Below are 19,377 nucleotides of genomic sequence, written 5' to 3' on the forward strand. Positions count from 1 at the left end.
TTATGCGTCTAGGACGCGGGACGCAGAGATAATGAGATAGCTGGAGCCTTACTTTCCAAGCATCTCAACTTGAACACTTGATCTTAATAGCATTTGCTCTCTGTCTTCTGTCTGAGCTGTTTTCTTCAACCTCTTTTTATAGCATTTGGCCATGTGAGCACTGCACCTACAGGAAGTGAAAATGGAAGACAATTGATAGGGTGCCCTTTACAGCTGTAAGAGCTTCCAATCAATGTTCGAGTGTGTCTGTGGAAATGTATGTCCATTCATCCAGACGAACATTTGTGAGGTCATAGTTCACTGGTCCCAACCATGAGCTGCAGTATTGCTCCCAGTTTATTATTTTAACCACTGCAAACTCAAAACCGGTCTCCCAAATTACATATTTGCTCTAGATACTGTACATACAGCTAGGGCTGCGCACAAATTTGTGGCAATTTAAATCTAGACATGAATTGGCCATTAAAAATGAATGCCAAATCCGAATTTTAGGATTTGAGCGGGCATGAATCGACTCATAATATATTGTCACATGAATTAATAATGGCACAGGAATATTTGAATGGCAATCCTCAGTATGTGTGGGGAGTGCACATGCGTTGTGTGAAGCTTTATTAGTCACCTAATGAGCAATAAATTAAACTGTTAAGCTGTCGGTCAATAAAGCTCATCTAGTTTATGTGTGCAGTGATCCCCAACCACCGGTCTAAAGATTGTTTTGTGATTGAGAATCATGTTGTTATATGAACAGCTGCGAGCTGTGACTATATTGTTATATTATTTTCAGGGTAATTTCAGACACATAAAAGACAAGGCGGCGGGTATTTAAAGCCTGTGGGAAATTTGCGACTGAATATGGTGTGTCTGTCTGTGTTTGTTGTGTTTCCAGCCTCAGCTGGACTGTAAGGCGTTTCCCTCGAACTGTACCCAATCATCATACGTCTTGTATTTACTGATGCTGCTTATTGTCGCTTGATTGACCTTGCTCGCTTTGTTGTTGTTGTTGACCTTGTTTTGCTTTGTGTTATTTTCTAGACCTCTCTATACTATTCATAATCGCTCTCGTTTTTCCTAGATCCTTGTTTGTGAGTATTTTCTTTATTTTATCACTGCGGGATATCTTTTGTATCGGAGGATAAATGACGTCGTTATAACTAGGCTGTAGACTAAATCCCGGCCATATGCCAGGTCAGTGATGGGAAGATACGTAGAAGAGCAGAGTGAGGAGGAAGCTAGAGCTGGAGAGCAACAGGCCCTGGCTCTCCTTTACTGCAAGGAGATATCGTAAATACAATAATCCCTCATTTATCGCGGTTAATTGGGACCACCCGCGATAAATGAAAATCCGCGAAGTAGCGACCGCCCCCCCTCCATATAGATACACGTACACAATATTTATAAGGCCAATTTTAATGGTATAGATGCAATGTAGAAGTAATTAACATCAATCCCGCTTCTTGATTGACATACAGGGAAACCAGTCAGATGAAAACTGTATTTTGACCTTTGCGTCCCCGCTCATGCACAAACAATAATAAATATAATAAAATAACACAATTAATATTTGTCCTCTAGCCTGTGATTTTGGTGTGATTCTTAATATATTTTGACCATTTTTAATCATAAAAATGGTGTAATGGGAATTTGACATATGACAGCGCTAAACCTAAGTAACTGTTCGTACGATTGAATGCTGTTATAGTTATAATTTGCGGATAAACAGTTGTATTGTTCCATGTGTTCGTCACATGATTGTGCATACCATTTCTACCATGAACTATACCCAGCTTTCACGGATTGCCCCAACCATAACAAGTACCGATCCCCGTACTGACGACCCACTAACTAACCCCAAGGATATAGAGTATTTTATGTAAATACAACAATGCTATCACTCTTCCTTCTGGTGCTTTGCCAATTCACTTAAGGGACTCTGCCTCCTGTAAAAACTGGAGGCAATTAGCATCACCTCTTCAGTCTGATGCTAATTGTGGGAATCTCTCTCTCTTTACATCTTGGATTGTGCCTTTGTTTTATTTTTTGTGTTTTTTTTGTGTGTATGTTTCTTTCATCCTGATTGATCCTTAGGATCAAGAGAGAGAAATTGTAATGGGAATTTGACATATAACAGCGCTAAATGGAAGTATCCGTTCGTACGACTGAATGTTGACGAGGTATTTTGCGGATAAGCAAAGTTTCCTGCCCATGCACTATTTTGTACTCTGTGTAGCTGAAGAAAATGCTGATAGCGCTGACCTTCACCACCTCCCAACAAGATAAAATGAGAGCACAAGACACGGAGGGTAAGTAGGCTCACTTGACAGATCTGTGAACGGTGTCCCTTCATGTATTTTTTCCAAATAAATCTAATCATTTTTTACAATACTTATTGTCTTGGTTTCCCTGGACAAGACAATTTGGCACCCCAGATGGGACTTCGACTGGTTGCTTGAGGAGGAGGACGGACCAGAATTGGACTGCGCAACCTTCTTAACAAAAGATGAGGAATTCCTACCTTGTAAATTCGAGAGCGGGTGATTCCCATCCGGCTCCCTGAAAGCTTCCCTCCGAGGTCTCAACGAACTCAAACCGTTCTTTGACACGGTACATCCGATTTTACAATTCATGATAATTAATGATGTGAATATCTTATGAATTTGAAAATTTGATTTTTTTGTGTGCGTGTGAATACTGTAAAATGGCCTGCTCAAATTCTTATCATTGAGTAGGGTTTTATTTTGTTTTGGCTCTGATCTTTTGTCGTTGAGCAGTTGCCTGCTCCAATTCTTATTGTTGAGAAGGGTTTTATTTTGTTGTTGGCTCCGATCTCTTGTCATTGAGCGATTGCCTGCTCCAATCCTTATTATTGAGTCGGATTTTATTTTGTGGTCGAGCGAGACCTGCTCCAATCCTTATTGTTAAGTAGGCTTTTATTTTGTTGTTGGCTTCGACTTTGAATTTCATCGAGCGCATTAATTTTATTTGATCTCATTTTTGGTCTTGAGAAGACTGAAAGTGGAAAAATGGGTGACTCACAGAGTAAAAATGGACTGGACGAAATTCCAAATTTATCCTTCCCAATTTATACTCAAATTAAAATTAAATAAAGAGAATAGTGTTTGTCGTGTGCAAAGTATTGGACAGACAAATATGGATTTCTGGTAAATGGTTCACTAAGCATGAATCACTTGGAACATCAAGTCACACTTAAAGTCGAAAGAAGATGAAATGTTAAAACTAAATCAATTAAAGCCTTCTGAGATAAGGCAGATGAGGGATAATCATGAATTTGTTGATGTGTGGATGAAAGAGGCATATGAAAGTGAGAATGAATGCAAAGAGGGTCAGATTTCTTTTTTAATCGATGAATAAGAGTGAGTTTGCACATACTGTTGAACATAATGCACCAACATTGTATGCATCTGCGCCAGCTGTCGTGTACACTTTGTACCCAAGTGTGGTCAGATTTTTTTTTTAAATCGATGAATAAGAGTGAGTTTGCAAATACTGATGAACATAATGCACCAACATTGTATGCATCTATGCCCACTGTCGTGTACACTTTGTACACAAGTCTTGTCAAACTGTCAAGTAGCTGTGGAGTACCAAACGATGATGTCCCTCAACCATACATGGGAGTACTGGAGGCGAAACAGGACTTCATGGCCAACCCACGCAGCCTCATCAAAGTGATGCCCCTCCCTTTCCGCTTCGTGATGAACAAAGACACTGCACTGTGCCCTCACCATCCTCACAACCCGACTCCTCCACGCCAGCACGATCTGGTGACGACAGCTATGATGAACTCTCCTCACTACATGAGGTAAGGGCAACAGTTTGGTGAGTCGCGTCTGCATTACACAGTACCAGTGATTGTAAACACAGGACCAAATGAGACTTCAGTCTTAGTGCTGCGCAACATGGACACTGAGTCAGCAAAAGAATGGCCAGCGTGAGGCAGCGAAAGATTGGCTACCCCCAGGTCAAGTGATGGCCCTGGAGGCTTTCTGTCGAGCGTGACGACTGGCTGGTGGTGAGTCCCGCAAATTACACACCCTGCATCTCAGACCTGAAGGGTTTTCCAAGATAGCAGGAGTGGTGGACAGGAATCCCAGAGATCAGGACCTTCACGCGGTGACCAGACTGGAACACCGACGGGAAGTGGGAGAAATATCTGATGTCAATCTTCAACGCTCTCAAGCTGCTTCACGAAGGGCTGACTTGGCCTTGGCTCAGCTGGCATCTCCCCATCATCATCAACAAGATGGACATGCGGTGGTGGTCCCTCGTCCCCCATTCCCCCCCTGGTGGCCCACATGACTCTTATTGCTTGGCTCTCGACGAAGGCGGATGCTTTTGCTTTCTGCTCTTGTCCCCCACCCCCACCCTTCCCTGCTCGCCACTCAGTCCATGTTCTGTCTTTGTCTGACTTTTCCAAGCCTCCTGTCGTATTTTCATCCTAAAAACAAACATGGAATTGGTTGGCTGGTCTCTCGATGCCATCGACAAAATTTTCTCAACGAGAAGAGCAGGCAGTGGGGAGCCTACTTGCCCCTCGGGGCCTTTTCCTGCTGGGTACACCCTAGATCCTTGGAAGAAGCGGAGAATGGTGTGCCTGTCTACACTGTCCGTTGAGGATGTGGATTACATCTACATTTTCGGTCTTCCGATAACAGGGATGCCGCTGTTTGGTGTTAGCAGTTTCCTGATCTATCGCAAAATTCAACCGACGGGAGCGGCTCTATTGGAAGTGAAGAGGCTGCCGGTCTAAGGATGGCATAGTGCGGATATCCAACACTCAGACTCAGACTGTGCTCAACCACAAACTGTTGCGGTTTTGGAGCGTCTCTGCAAGATGGTCAAGAACTTGCAACTGCAAGATGGTCAATATTACGAATGTTGGGAGGAAGTGAGTTCCAGAGTTTGGGGGCAGAGCGACTGAAGGCTCTGCACCCCATTGTACTGAGACGGGCAGAGGGTAGAAAAAGGTGGAGGGAGGATGAAGACCTGAGTGAGCAAGAGGGAATGGAGATTTGAAGAAGATCTGACAGATAGGGGGATGCAAGGTTATGGATGGCTATTATGGATATATGGCTGTTATGGATGTATAGAGAAGTAATTTGAAGTTGATTCTAAGTTTGACAGGAAGCCAGTGGAGCTGTCGGAGGATGGGGGTGATATGCTGGAAGGAGGGGGTTCTCGTGATGATCCGGGCTGCTGAATTCTGAACAAGTTGAAGTTTATGGAGGAATTTTTGATGGACACCGAAGTGGAGTGAGTTGCAGTAGTCAATACGGGAAGTGACGAGACTGTGAACAAGGATAGCGGTGGTGTGCGGAGTGAGTGAGGGACGGAGGCGGTTTATAATGCGAAGGTGGAAATGAGCGGACCGGGTAATGTTATTGATGTGGGAGTGAAAGGATAGTGAACTGTCAAGGATGACACCCAGACTCTTCACCTGGGGGGAAGGAGATATAGTGGCATTATCAATTGTGAGGGAGAAACTGTCGGCTTTGTTTAGAGTGGATTTGGTACCGACGAGTAGGAGTTCAGTTTTATTGCTGTTAAACTTGAGGAAATTGTGGGTGAACCAAGATTTGATTTCTGAGAGACAGGGAGAGAGGGATGAGGGTGGGAGAGAAGCGTCGGGTTTGCTGGAGAGATAGAGCTGGGTGTCATCCGCAAAGCAGTGAAAGTGTAAGCCAAATTTGCGGAAAATGTTTCCGAGCGGAAGGAGGTAGGCAATGAAGAGGAGCGGACCGAGGACAGAACCCTGGGGAACACCAGAAGAAACGTCGAGGGATTGTGAAGTAAAAGAATCAATTTGAATGAACTGAGAGCGGCCAGTGAGATATGAGTGGAACCAACATAGAGGGGTGTTGGTGATGCCAATGGTAGAGAGTCTATTGAGGAGGATGGGGTGAGAGATTGTGTCGAATGCTGCACTCAGGTCAAGGAGGATGAGGATGGAGATAAGGCCAGAGTCTGCTGCCATGAGAAGATCGTTTGTGATTTTTATGAGGGCTGTTTCAGTACTGTGACGGGGACGGAAGCTGGACTGCAATTGTTCATAAAGACTATTGTCGGTGAGGTGGGAGCTGAGAGGCAACAGTTTTCTCCAGAATTTTCGAGATGAAGGGAAGATGGGAAATGGGGCGTAGGTTATTGAAGTCATTGGGATCTGAACCAGGTTTTTTCAGGATTTCAGGGAGAGGATCGAGCTGACAGGAGGAAGTCTTGGATTTAATGATAAGGTCTGAAATTAATGAGAGATGGGGGAGTTCAAAAGAAGAGAACAGTTTGCAAGGGGTGAGAAGGTCAGAGGAGGGGAAAGGTACAGAGGAGCCCAGATGCTAGTGGATTCTGTTGATTTTTTTCGTTGAAAAAGAGGAGAAGTGCGTTGCAGGTGTCACGAGAGTAAAAGTGAGGTGGTCGGGAGTCAGGAGGTTGAGTGATTCTGTTCCAAAGGGAAAAGAGAGTCTTAGTATTTCCAGCATTGGAGCAGATGAGTCCGGAGTCGTAATGTGATTTTGCTTGAGAGATGGAATCATTGTAGAGGGATAGTTGAGATGCATAGATGTCCTTGTGAGCAGTGAGGCCGGTTTTCCTATAAAGTCTCTCAAGCTGCCGGCTTTGGGATTTCAAGGAACGTAGATGAGGGGTGAACCAAGGGGCAAGTCCGACTATATCCAGTCGGAACTTCTCTACCTCGCACACCAGCTCGTGCTCCTTCCCTGCCAGAGAGGTGACATTCCACGCCCCAAGAGCTAGCTTACGCAGCCGAGAATCAGACCGCCAGGGTCCCCGCCTTTGGCTGCTGCCCAGCTCACATTGCACCTGACCCCTGTCAGAAAGAGTTTCAACTCCCACCTCCGGCAGAGCTTTTCCCATGTCCCGGGGGAGGCGGGAGACATCGAGTCCGAATGGACCATGTTCCGTGCCTCTGTTGTTGAGGCGGCCAATCTGAGTTGTGGCCGTAAGGTGGTTGCTGCCTGTCGTGGCAGCAACCCCCGTACTCGCTGGTGGACACCAGCAGTCAGGGATGCCGTCAAGCGTAAGAAGGAGTCCTATCGGGCCTTTATGGCCTGTGAGACCCCAGAGGCAGCTGACGGGTAATGACTGTCTAAGCAGAACGCAGCTTCGGTGGTCGCCGAGGCAAAAACTTGGGCGTGTGAAGAATTCGGTGAGGCCATGGCAGCCGACTTCCGGACGGCTCAGGGGAAATTCTGGTCCATCATCTGACGTTTCTGGAGGGAGAAGCAGTGCACCACTAACACTGTGTACAGTGGGGGTGGGGCGCTGCAGACTACGCCCCGGGACTTTGTGAACCGGTGCACAGAGTACTTCGAAGACCTCCTCAACTCCACCAACACGCCTTCCTTGGAGGAAGCAGAGTCTGAGGATCCTGAGGTGGGCTCTCCTGTCTCTGTGGTTGAAGTCACCGATGTGGTTAAAAAGCTCCTTGGTGGCAAGGCCCCAGGGGTGGGTGAGTTCCGCCCGGAGTTCCTCAAGGCTCTGGATGCTGTGGGGCTGTCCTGGTTGACACGGCTCTGCAGCATCGCATGGTCATCGGGCAGAGTGCCTCTGGACTGGTAGACCGGGGTGGTGGTCCCTCTTTTTAAAAAGGGGGACCGGAGGGTTTGTTCCAACTACAGAGGGAGATCTGGGGTGGTGGAGAGGAGTGTCCGTCGGGAAGTCAAGCCTCAGATTGAGGAGGAGCAGTGTAGTTTTCGTCCTGGCCGTGGAACTGTGGACCAGCTTAGCAGGGTCCTCGAGGGTACGTGGGAACTTGTCCAACCAGTCTAATGTGTTTTGTGGACTTGGAGAAGGCATTTGACCTTTTCTCTTGGGGGGGTTCTGTGAGGGGGGTGCTTCGGGAGTATGGAGTACCGAGCCCCCTGATACGGGCTGTTCGGTCCCTATACTGCTGATGTCAGAGTTTGGTTCGCATTGCCAGCAATAAGTCAGAATCGTTTTCAGTAAGGGTTGGACTCCGCCAAGGCTGCCCTTGGTCGCCGATTCTGTTCATCACCTTTATGGACAGAATTTCTAGGCGCAGCCGAAGCATTGAGGGGGTCCGTTTTGGGGGCCTCAGTATTGCATCTCTGCTTTTTGCAGATGATGTGGTACTGTTGGCTCCTTCAAGCAGGGCTCTCCAACTCTCACTGGAGCGTTTCGCAGCTGAGTGTGAAGCGGTTGGGATGAGGATCAGCACCTCCAAATCTGAAACCATGGTCCTCAGTCGGAAAAGGGTGGAGTGCCGTCGCCGGGTCGGAGAGGAGATCTTGCCCCAAGTGGAGGAGTTTAAGTATCTTGGGGTCTTATTCACGAGTGAAGGCAGGAGGGAGCGAGGGATCGACAGGTGGATCGGTGCAGCATCTGCTGTGATGCGGACGTTATATCGGTCTGTCGTGGTAAAAAAGGAGCTGAGCGAAAGGGCGAAGCTCTCTATTTCCCGGTCGAGCTCATTTCACACAATGCACATTTTATCTTATTATTTTTAGAGGGTCATAGGAACAAAAGATTTTTCGTTGTGGTACAAATCATAAAAAATGAATTTCTAAAAGCTTTCAGAATTCATCCCTGGTATCAACACTTCATTTTCATCAAGTAGTTTGAAACAAAATATTTCTTTATAATAATTTCTGGACGCCACAATTAAACATTTTTTGCATGGGTGATTATCATCCAATAAACCTGCTGTGGTCAGTATTTCTGAAGATTGTCTTGTTCTCTTATTTTCCATCACCACATAATGTTCTAAAATTGATGCACGTAATTTCTGGGGAAGGCCTACATCAGTTCCACTTCCATCTGAAAAAAATAGCTTGTTTGTCTTGTCTTGAGTGACAAACTGTTTCGGGCGAACAATTTGAAAACACAATTTGTACAAGGCTGCGTAAAGCCGGACGATCGCTTGGTTGTGCGTTGAAGTTTTGGACCCTTTGTTTTCAACCGCGCCACTTTCGGCCTGCCTGGCTTGAAGGAGCTACGGCGGGGACAAACTGGCAGCATCACTTCTATTCCGGCCCGTCGCGAGCGCATTCGACCAGGTTTATTAGCCCGTTGCTTGACACCCGCGCCCCTCCCAACTTCCCGCAAGATCCCCCTGATCAGAGCTGCATTGTGCTCTGCGCGGAGCAGCCGTGCCCGGGCCGTGTTTTGCAGCAGTATTGTACGACATTTCGCGAGGATGGGCGTGAGCTTTTCACCCACTTCGCTTGCAACACGGGCCACGCTCGACCGACGGGCGCGCTGAAACTCCGGCGAGGTCAGGCGGGGGGCATATTTTCGTTCACAGAATGTAGCTCGGTTGTGCGTCGAAGTTTTCTGCCCTTTGTGTTACAGGGTCCATTGTTTGTCCACAGTGTCGACCCTCCCTTTTGATTTTGCGCCCGGGACCTAACCGATGCTGTTGCTTGGCCCGGCCAGAGCTGCCACGGCAAAGACATCCTTTCTGGGACTGGGTTTCGGCTCCTCGTCTGGGGGATGAGGGTTGAAGCGAATCCCAGAGGAGAGAGGACTACTCTTGGTGGTAAGTAGGGCGGCGGTGTCCTGTACGTACTTAAACTCCGCATCGACACTCTAGGTGAGTGTTTGCGCGCCGGGTTTGTAAAGACGGAGTTCGGGGTGGTCTTTAAACCTGTTTTTAATTGAAACCCTCTCAGGACAGGTGTTGTAGTTTGGTTCGAACGCCTGGTTCGAGACCCTATGTGAGCCTGAGAGGGGTTTGTTGAGAAGGAACTCTTTCAACGGTGATTGAGTGTTTGCGCGCCGGCAAAAAGACGTGGTCTTTTTAAGCCGCAAAGCCCTGAGGCATACTAGTCCCTATCAGATACAGACCGGCAAGTCTCATAAACTGGTGAGGGCGACGGTGTCCTGCACGTGCTTAAACTCTGTGTGTAAATAATGTGTATTAAACCCCGGGTATAAATAATGTGTATATAGTGCGTTACCTCTGGTCAAGGTAATAGGATGAAACCAAATTAAATGCGCATAAATGAATGACTGTGTAACTGTGTGAGTGGAGGTTCGCTACCTCATCTGAACAGGACATTTGTTGTGGCAACTGTCTGAGGAAGCAGATGCAAGAATTTCCCGCCACCTTGGTGGTAGAAGGTTGGAAATTACCTCAGTCGGAGAAATTGCCACCCTTTTCAAGGGAATAGTCAGCCTAGTTACCCTAGGTAAATCGCTGACTCTAAACAAAAATTCTCAAATTCTCAAAGTTCCACCCTCAAATTCGCAATGGGGGTTCATAATAGTAAGACCGTGGAGAGAGGTGATCCCAAAAAGAAGTTAACATGTAAGGACTGGAGATTCGTAGAGAGCCAATGTCCTTCGAAGATAAAACATTTAGATACGTGGATAGAAAAATACAAATTCGCTGGACAGCTGAATATACAAACGTTGATGCGCCTGCAGGATGATATTAGATCAATGTGCAAGAATGACAAAACGAAAATGGATAAGGATGGGTTTGGAGACATTGATTTCTGGGTGTCCTTGGCTGAAAAGAGGCGGAAAGTGAAAGTAAAGAGGGGTTTAGAGAAAGTGGAAAGAGGGGATTGTGTAAGTGAAAAGAATGAGGGAGACGTTATGTTTCACAGGAAAGAAGATGATGAATCGGGTCCGGTAGGTATACTGACAGGGGGAAAAACAGAAAGTAGAAAGAGAGAATGCATTGGAGCAGAAAGAAGAAAGAGAAAATGCGTTGGAGATGGCATCCACAAATACTGTTGTTACACCATCATCTTCCGACATCTCCTTTTCCACCATTATTTTTTAATAAGTAATAATTCTTATTTGTTGGTGTCATGGGGCAGAAGGCCGCATTTCCCGTGACTGTCCCAAGAGTAAATTTGTAAGTGCACGACAAGACATTACTGCTTCTCAGCAAAAGATAGCAACTTTCCTTGTTGACTTCGTGATGGAAGGAAGTTTCCTTTTGAAGGAACACGGAAAGTGATAGCGGCTTGTTTGACAGTAAATTGATGGTGTATACTGTAGCGATATTTGGATGGGGTGACGTTTTCTCACGGATGACAAAATTAAAAGTTTGGATGTGCTTAACTTGGTTGTGAGCGGTAGCAAGGTGAATATTTTGGTTTGTCTGTAGGTTTGTGTCTGCGAATATGTGTTGGATTAGTCTTTGCGTGTGGGTGTGTAGATAAGCGTGACTCTTGGCGCGACTCATGGAGTCTTGTTTGTTTTGTTTTCTGGCTTTTGCAGTGTAGAAGGTTTGTATGGCATCTATTATAATTACCGGTACTTGTAATTGTAACTGTTTTTATTATAATTCCTAATGCCACTTCAGCTTCATTATTTCAACCGGCGCTACATGAAGTATGTGTAAATCAGGTAAAGAAATAAAATGGTTGAGTATGGGTGTGGTGACACAGAGTTTTGGATACTTATAGTGGTGAAAGGCAAGTGAAAATATTGATGGTGGGGCGTAAGGTGATGATGGAAGTTGAGTATGTTGAGAATAAAGGAAGGCACAGGCAGGTGGGGTTTGACACAGTGATGCTACGAATGAGGAGGTCACCGTGTGTTTAGGTTGAAAAGGGCCGGAAGGTCACGAGATGCTTAGATGGTTGTTTGTAAGTCGTAAACACAGTTTTTGGTTGTGTTGAGTGGTCGTCAGTGGACATGTGTGGGACGTTGTTAACTTTCTGGGAGGAGTTAGAATGTGTAAGTATACAGTGAAGGCCTTGATCTGGATGATTTGTGAATGTTAATGTCTGTGGGTTTCAATTATCTTATTTGTTTTCTAAATGCTTCTGTTATGCTGCTAATTGCCAGAATGTTCCGATTATGTTCCAATGTTTTTTTAGATTACGTTCATAAGATGCACATTTCTCTTGAAACATGAGAAGAGCCATCACGGCTCCTGATGTGGGAGAAATTATGGTCTTGTCTCATGAAATTTTGTAAATTCAGTTACAACTTTACTATCCGTATTGTGTTGTGCCTTCCGTCATTATGAAATTTAATGACTAGAGTTGAAGCTATCGTCGAACATACAAATTCTTGTTGGTTTGAGTCATTAAAAAAACCCGTCAGATTTTAAGACATGTCTCATTTGTGCATACACTGGCTGGAGTTCTAATTTCGTTCGTCACAAGAGCAAAATCTTCCAGCTTTAATCAGCATGTTTCAGGGTCACGTGTGAATAATTTACAATTGGCTTCGTTAACTTAGTATGACTGCACGTTTTAAGGTCAACTGTGGCATTTTTGAGAATCACGCACCCTTGGTGGTGTTTACCAAAGACAGTTGTGGCATAGATGAGCCTTTTGGCAGCCTTGAGCAGTGTTTGGTGTGAACTCTGCATGCTGGAAGAGTGCTAGGGAAAAAAAAAAAAAAAGAAAAAGGGATGAGCTGTTGCACACTAGCATGACATTTTTTTTGTCGCCTGGTTGGAATTTATTTTGTGTGTCTATGTTGTTATGTCGATCCCCTTTACCGCTGGAAAAATGCACACTGCTTAACCGTGCTACTTTGTTATTGCTTCCTGATGGGTGTTTGTTTGTTTGTTTGTTTGTTGGAATGTAAACAGGTAATAGTGATTTGAGAGGTTGTAGGGGGAAGTACAACTAACTAATCTCATCTTATCTCCCGTTTTGTGTGTGTGTTGATTTGTTTCATATTAATATTGCAATAACATGCATGACGGGCTGATTGGAAACTCTATATTGTCCCTAGGTTTGGGCATGGGCTTGGGTGGTTGTGCTTGTGTCTGTGTGCCCTGTAATTGGTTGGCGACCGGTTCGGGTTGTCCCCCTCCTACTGCCCGGAGATGGCTGGAATAAGCTCCTCGCACCCCCGCGAACCTCGTGAGGATGAAAGCGGATCGGACATTGAATGACTGAATGTATTGCTTCATATAGTGATGGGTCGTTTTTTTGGGTACATCTCGGTTTAACGGGCGAAGGGAGGAATCTAGATATAAACAAGCGCGTTTTGCTGGCTATATTTAGGTAGGCTTGTGCGACTTTCGGTTTGTGCACGAACTGTTTGAGCATAAACTGGAGCATATTTATGCGTCGCTTTTCAAAATTGGTGCCCCGTTACATTACGGCATCTCATCAGTTTATTGGCTTAAAACTGATTTGTATAGTTATTTTGCGGTTTGCTTTTGAACCTCTTTTTGGAAACAGCGGGTGGGTCGCACATTTTCTGGTCAGCATGGTGGCCAACGGCGATCTTGATGTCCAAGTCGTCAGGGTCCGTACTGTCGAGCGACTCGAGATTTGACGTGCGATGCCTGCAGCAGGAGCTCATTTGGCTTTTCTTTCTAATGCTTGAAGGTCTTTTTGACAAGGACATGGAAAATTTCTTTTTACTTTCTTTGTTAAGGTCGCGGTTGTTGTGAATGTGCCTTGTGAAGTGGAGTATGTTGTATAACACGTGAAGTATTGTTGATTCAGTGTGACGAATGTTGGTCGTTTTTGTATCAAGTTGTGATATTTACGCGGCTCACACGGCAGTGATTTATTTTGACTGACTAACAGCAACATGATAACGTTTTGGGTTCAGTTCACTTCTGTTTTATATGCGGCAACAAATTGGGCAGTGAACCCTAACTTCTTTTTTGTGTCATGGATTATCTCACGCATTGGCAGGCGGAATGGTGTCTCTGGTTCTGAAACATGATACAACCTATGGTTTTAACCAATGTTGGAATACGGTACATTTTGAACTACATCTCCATTTCAGATAATGTAGATGGTTTTCGTTGAATTAATGAGGGGATGCCATATTGCCGGGGTTTGGTTGAGGCTTTTCCAAAATGGGTCGAAAATTGATCAAATGGAATGCATGTTTCACATTTTATTTGAGACACTATTGCTCCTGCCATCCACAATCTGCAGGATTGGTAGCAAGTCTGAAAGTATATGGTTAAAACTCAATTAAAGAAATTGAATTGAAATTGAATTGACTTATATGTTAATATTACGAGAATGATGTTTTCTTCTTTGTTTGAAATATTGTTTGGGAGACCATATAACTTACTGATAATTTCTACAAAATTGTGAACTAGGAAATGAAGCTGATTCGGTTGACAATATGTGAGAACGTTTAGAAAAAAAAAAATGAACTGAGATTGCCGTAGGACGATTGTGCTTTTTCACAGCCGGTTCCAGCAGACATGGCTCTGATTCGAAACATGAAAAAACATTGTGTTTCCTTGAAGTGTTGATGACCACACCGTTTGATGGACATTGTAAAAAGGTCATCTCGACAGAAACATCCACTGAGGAAAGTGAGCGAAGTCCGGTGACGCGATGGGCACAGTATTTTAGTTACTGGGAACATCAAACGACCGGCGGAAGAAGTTTCGAGACACCTTTGCACTCATTTAGGGTGTGTTTCTGTCGACATGCTAGAATATCAGTGGTGGCATGTCATTTCCTGTTATACGATCACACTAACACATGGTCGACTGTTCTCCTTTTTTTATATGGTAATTTTGTGCTCTCCTTTAGCACATGTGAATGGGGATGTATTTTTTAAATAATAACCTACATTTTGCGAATGGATCTAGACCAGGGGTGTCAAACTCATCTTTGGGGCCGCTTTGGGGTTACACCTTCCTTCGATGGGCTGGTACGACGGAGAAATTTGATTAAATGGTTATATTTTATTAATTGTACAACTCAACTCAACTGTGTTTATAGAGTAACTTGAATCAACCAATTCTGTATACAAAGATATGTACATGGAGTGGATATATCAGAAATACAATGATGAAATTATTTACTAACAACTACATATGAATGAATTCTGTCAATTCTGAAGTCAGTATTATTCTACCACCATGAGTGGTAGAAAAGAGCAGAACTTGTTTTATTTGGGTTTGTTTTGGAGGTTGAAGTGATTTGTGTACTGTGCTCCTCTGGTGATGTTGCTCGGCTGGAATTGAATTTATTGCCGTTTATTGGTTTATTTCTAGTTCAAATGGTGCATTAATTTGGTCCGTAATGGTTCAGATATGGATTTTAAATACATTTCTTAGGTGATTTTATGCGTTTAGGATCTTTTCTTTGGTGGTAAAAGGGAAAAGGAAAACAACCCCACGGTGATGTAGTTATTCTCTGCAGAAAGTTGAGCTACATTTCATTCTTTTGTTATTTTATTTTTATTTTATGTTACTGCGGATACAGTGTGATGCAGTAGTGTACTTCTACTGATTTTGAAGGCAAATGATGGTTATCGCGGACGAGAGTTTTTCATTTTCTGATGTCTGCGCATTGGTATCACTGCTTTTGCCAGTAACTGTGTTTCCATCAACAGCGGAGGATATACAGGGGGCTGCGTTATCGTCGATGACGGGGAATAGCCTTCTCCGGTTCCGGCGTGACGCATCCTGGAGGGATGGCGATCCCACCTATATAGACGCATTTGGGGTTCCTCGTGGCGTGCCAGATGAGTATAAGTTGGTTAACCAGATTGCTGCCGGTTGGGAATCCATTTTCATTTGGGTTACCCCTAATAAGAATGTTGACAGGATCAACTACCTCCACTACAATGTCCAGAAGCTCGGAAATTTTACTGAGGAAGCCGTTTTGGCTATAAAAGAGCAATTGGCAGCCACCTCCCTGATGGCGTTTCAGAACCGCATCGCGGTTGATATGCTCTTGGCAGAGACCAATGGAGTATGTGCGATGTTTGGTGACCAGTGTTGTACGTTCATACCTAACAACACCGCGCCTGATGGTGCCCTCACCAAGGCCATTGAAGGCCTCCGCACCCTGGATCACCAAATAAGGGCCCATTCCGGCGTGAATACGTCCTTCTGGGCGGGGTGGTGGCATAAAGCCTTCGGAGAGTACAAGGATTTGGTGTGTTATGTACTAATCTCTTTTGCTCTTTTTGCAGCTGTCTTGACGTTGTGTGGATGCTGTTGCATTCCCTGTATCAGAGTGCTGCTTATCCGGCTTATTACTACGGCTGTCGCGCCCACGACGTCTAAAGTGAATGAGATGTATCCGCTGTTGTTGTTTGATGGCAGTGATTCTGAGGTTGATTATGCCTCTTCGGATGATGACGTGATTTCGCTTTGGCATCAGGGGGTTATAGATGGTTTTTAGTCGTTTTGCTCCCTCCTTAGGTGTAACTATGTTTGCCTGTGCGGCATGACTCCACTGAATAAAGTCCGTCGGGAAGGTTCTGTGTGATGATACGAGCAAATGTAGGATGAACAGGGGGGAATGTTGGATTTATTATTTTTTAGTAATCATACATTCACGTATTATTCGGTTGATTCTCGTGTCATCAATTTATGCTTGCAATGAAGAATGCTTCTACCTGTCAGTATAGTTTGATTTTGCTTGCAAAGAAGAACGCTTATGCTTGCAATCATTAGTTGGCTTTGCCTGCAATGAAGAACGCTTATGCTTTCAATAAAGATATATCCTTTATTATTTACTCACATCTATAATCATTATATATTCTTCATTATGTGCTCACTTTTGCTTGCTGTACTGTGTGAGAGGTTAGGGTCGCAACCACCTTTCCGAGGACATGGCTGGGAAGAGGTAACTGTTAAGACTAAACAGCGAGCAAGGCTGAACCGGGAATGGAGACATCAACACCAGCTGCAACGGAATGTTTATGTGACATTTGCACACATGTACGTAAATTGCACTCACGTACACACACATAGTCAAACAAGTTCAGTGTGTGTTCAACAGCCCCCACCCTTTAGGTTGGACACACCTATGTAGTAGCTTTCCCAATAAATGAGGAGGTGAAGGGGGAGATCGTTAGGGTTACGTGTGGAGAACTGAAACCGAACGCTTCTCCTCGTTCCCTCCTGGTACCAGAATCGAGTCTCCTGTCTCCTCCTTTTGGTTATTCCTGAGTGTCAATTTGGACCGACCTGACGAATAAAAACTCCAATTGAGTGTCATGCCTAAACCAAAGGACTTATGCACACATCTCAACAATTATTTTGATCGGGATGACCTCCTGAAGCCAAAATGAGCATTAATTTGACCACACAACTCATTCCTATGAAGATACGTTCAAAGTGAGAAAAAGTGCTCATCTCGGCCTGAAAATGCCTTGAAAGCAATAAAAATTCAAAATGAGTGTCACGCCTAAACCAAAGGACTTATGCACACACTTCAACAAGTATTTCGTTCAGGATGACCTCCTGAAGCCTAAATGAGCATTAATTTGACCACACAACTCATTCCTATGAAGATACGTTCAAAGTGAGAAAAGTGCTCATCTCGGCCTGAAAATGCCTTGAAAGCAATAAAAATTCAAATTGAGTGTCACGCCTAAACGAAAGGAATTATGCACACATTTCAACATGTATTTAGTTCAGGTTGACCTCTTGAAGCCTAAATGCCCATTAATTTGATCACACAACTAATTCCTATGAAGATACATTCAAAGTCAGAAAACGTGCTCAGCACGGTCTGAAAATGCATTTAAAGCAATAAAAACTCAAATTGAGTGTCACGACTAAACCAAAAGACTTATGGATACACTTCAACATGTATTTTGTTCAGGATGACCTCCTGAAGCCTAAATGACCATTAATTTGATCACACAACTCATTCCTATGAAGATTCATTTAAACCAAGAAAACGTGCTCAACTCGGCCTGAAAATGCATTTAAAATATAAAAACTCAAATTAAGGGGCACGGCTTAACCAAAGGACTAAGGCACACACTTCAACATGTATTTAGTTCAGGTTGACCTCCTATAGCCTAAATGAACATTAATTTGATCACACAACTCATTCCTATGAAGATACATTCAAAGTCAGACAATGTGAAGAGCTCGGCCTGAAAATGCATTTAAAGCAATAAAAACTGAAATTGAATATAGTCATGTTACCCGCGTTGAGTTATAATTAGTTCAAGAACAAAGACTCATGGAATAATTGGCTGAAGAGTACAGTTATACACTACTGTAACAAATGAAAATGGTTTCAGGCCTCGGAGACAATAACGGACTTTGATCAGTAGAGAGCGACACAGACCATAACATGATTCAAGATATCTTTTGAAAACCTACTCAGCTCGGCCTGAAAATGCATTTATAGCTTTAAAAACTCAAATTGAATGTCAGACCTAAACCAAAGGACTAATGCACACACTTCAACATGTATTTTGTTCTGGATGACCTCCTTAAGCCTAAATGACCATTAATTTTATCACACAACTCATTCCTATGAAAAAACATTCAAAGTCATAAAACGTGCTCAGCTTGGCCTGAAAATGCATTTAAAGCAATGAAAACTGAAATTGAGTGTCACACCTAAACCAAAGGACTTATGCACACACTTCAACAAGTATTTTGTTCAGGATGACCTCCTGAAGCCTAAATGAGCATTAATTTGACCACACAACGCATTCCTATAAAGATACATTCAAAGTAATAAAACGTGCTCAGCTCGGCCTGAAAATGCATTTAAAGCAATAAAAACTCAAATTGAGTGTCACGCCTAAACCAAAGGACTAATGCACACACTTCAACAAGTATTTTGTTCAGGATTACCTCCTGTAGCCTAAATGAGCATTAATTTCACCACACAACTCATTCCTATGGAGATAAACTCAAAGTGATAAAACGTGCTCACCTCGGCCTGAAAATGCATTTAAAGCAATAAAAACACAAATTGAGTGTCACGCCTATACCAAAGGACTTATGCACACACTTCAACAAGTATTTTGTTCAGGATTACCTCCTGACGCCTAAATCAACATTAATTTGATCACACAACTCATTCCTATGAAGATACATTCAAAGTGAGAAAAAGTGCTCAGTTCGGCCTGAAAATGCATTTCAAGATATAAAAATTAAAATTGAGTGTCATACCTAAAAAAAAGACTAATGCAAAAATTTCAACATGTATTTAGTTCAGGTTGACCTCCTGAAGCCGAAATGACCATTAATTTGATCACACAACTCATTCCTATGAAGATACAATCAAACTCAGAAACGTGCTCAACTCGGCCTGAAAATGCATTGAAAGCAATAAAAACTCAAATTGAGTGTCACGCCTAAACCAAAGGACTTATGCACACACTTCAACCTATATTTTATTCAGGATGACCCCCTGAAGCCTAAATCACCATTAATTTGATCACACAACTCATTCCTATGAAAATACATTCAAAGTCAAATAACGTGCTCAGCTCGGCCTGAAAATGCATTTAAAGCAATAAAAATTCAAATTTAGTGTCACGCCTAAACCAAACGACTTATGCACACATTTCAACATGTATTTAGTTCAGGATGACCTCCTGAAGCCTAATTGAGCATTAATTTGACCACACAACTCATTCCTGTGAAGTTACATTCAAACTCAGAAAACGTGCTCAACTCGGCCTGAAAATGCATTTAAAGCA

At 43.7% G+C, this 19,377-nt stretch overlaps 1 long non-coding RNA gene across 1 annotated transcript; it reads left to right on the top strand.

The window, feature by feature from the left end:
- Nucleotides 1-8,598: 8,598 nt before the first annotated feature.
- Nucleotides 8,599-16,834, top strand: LOC127600405 (uncharacterized). The gene is made up of 2 exons (XR_007962351.1): nucleotides 8,599-10,666; nucleotides 10,698-16,834. It is a non-coding gene; the product is annotated as an uncharacterized LOC127600405 (long non-coding RNA).
- Nucleotides 16,835-19,377: the final 2,543 nt, after the last annotated feature.

The sequence above is a fragment of the Hippocampus zosterae genome, chromosome 5, assembly GCF_025434085.1.
Source record: "Hippocampus zosterae strain Florida chromosome 5, ASM2543408v3, whole genome shotgun sequence".
Taxonomy (NCBI): Eukaryota; Metazoa; Chordata; class Actinopteri; order Syngnathiformes; family Syngnathidae; genus Hippocampus; species Hippocampus zosterae.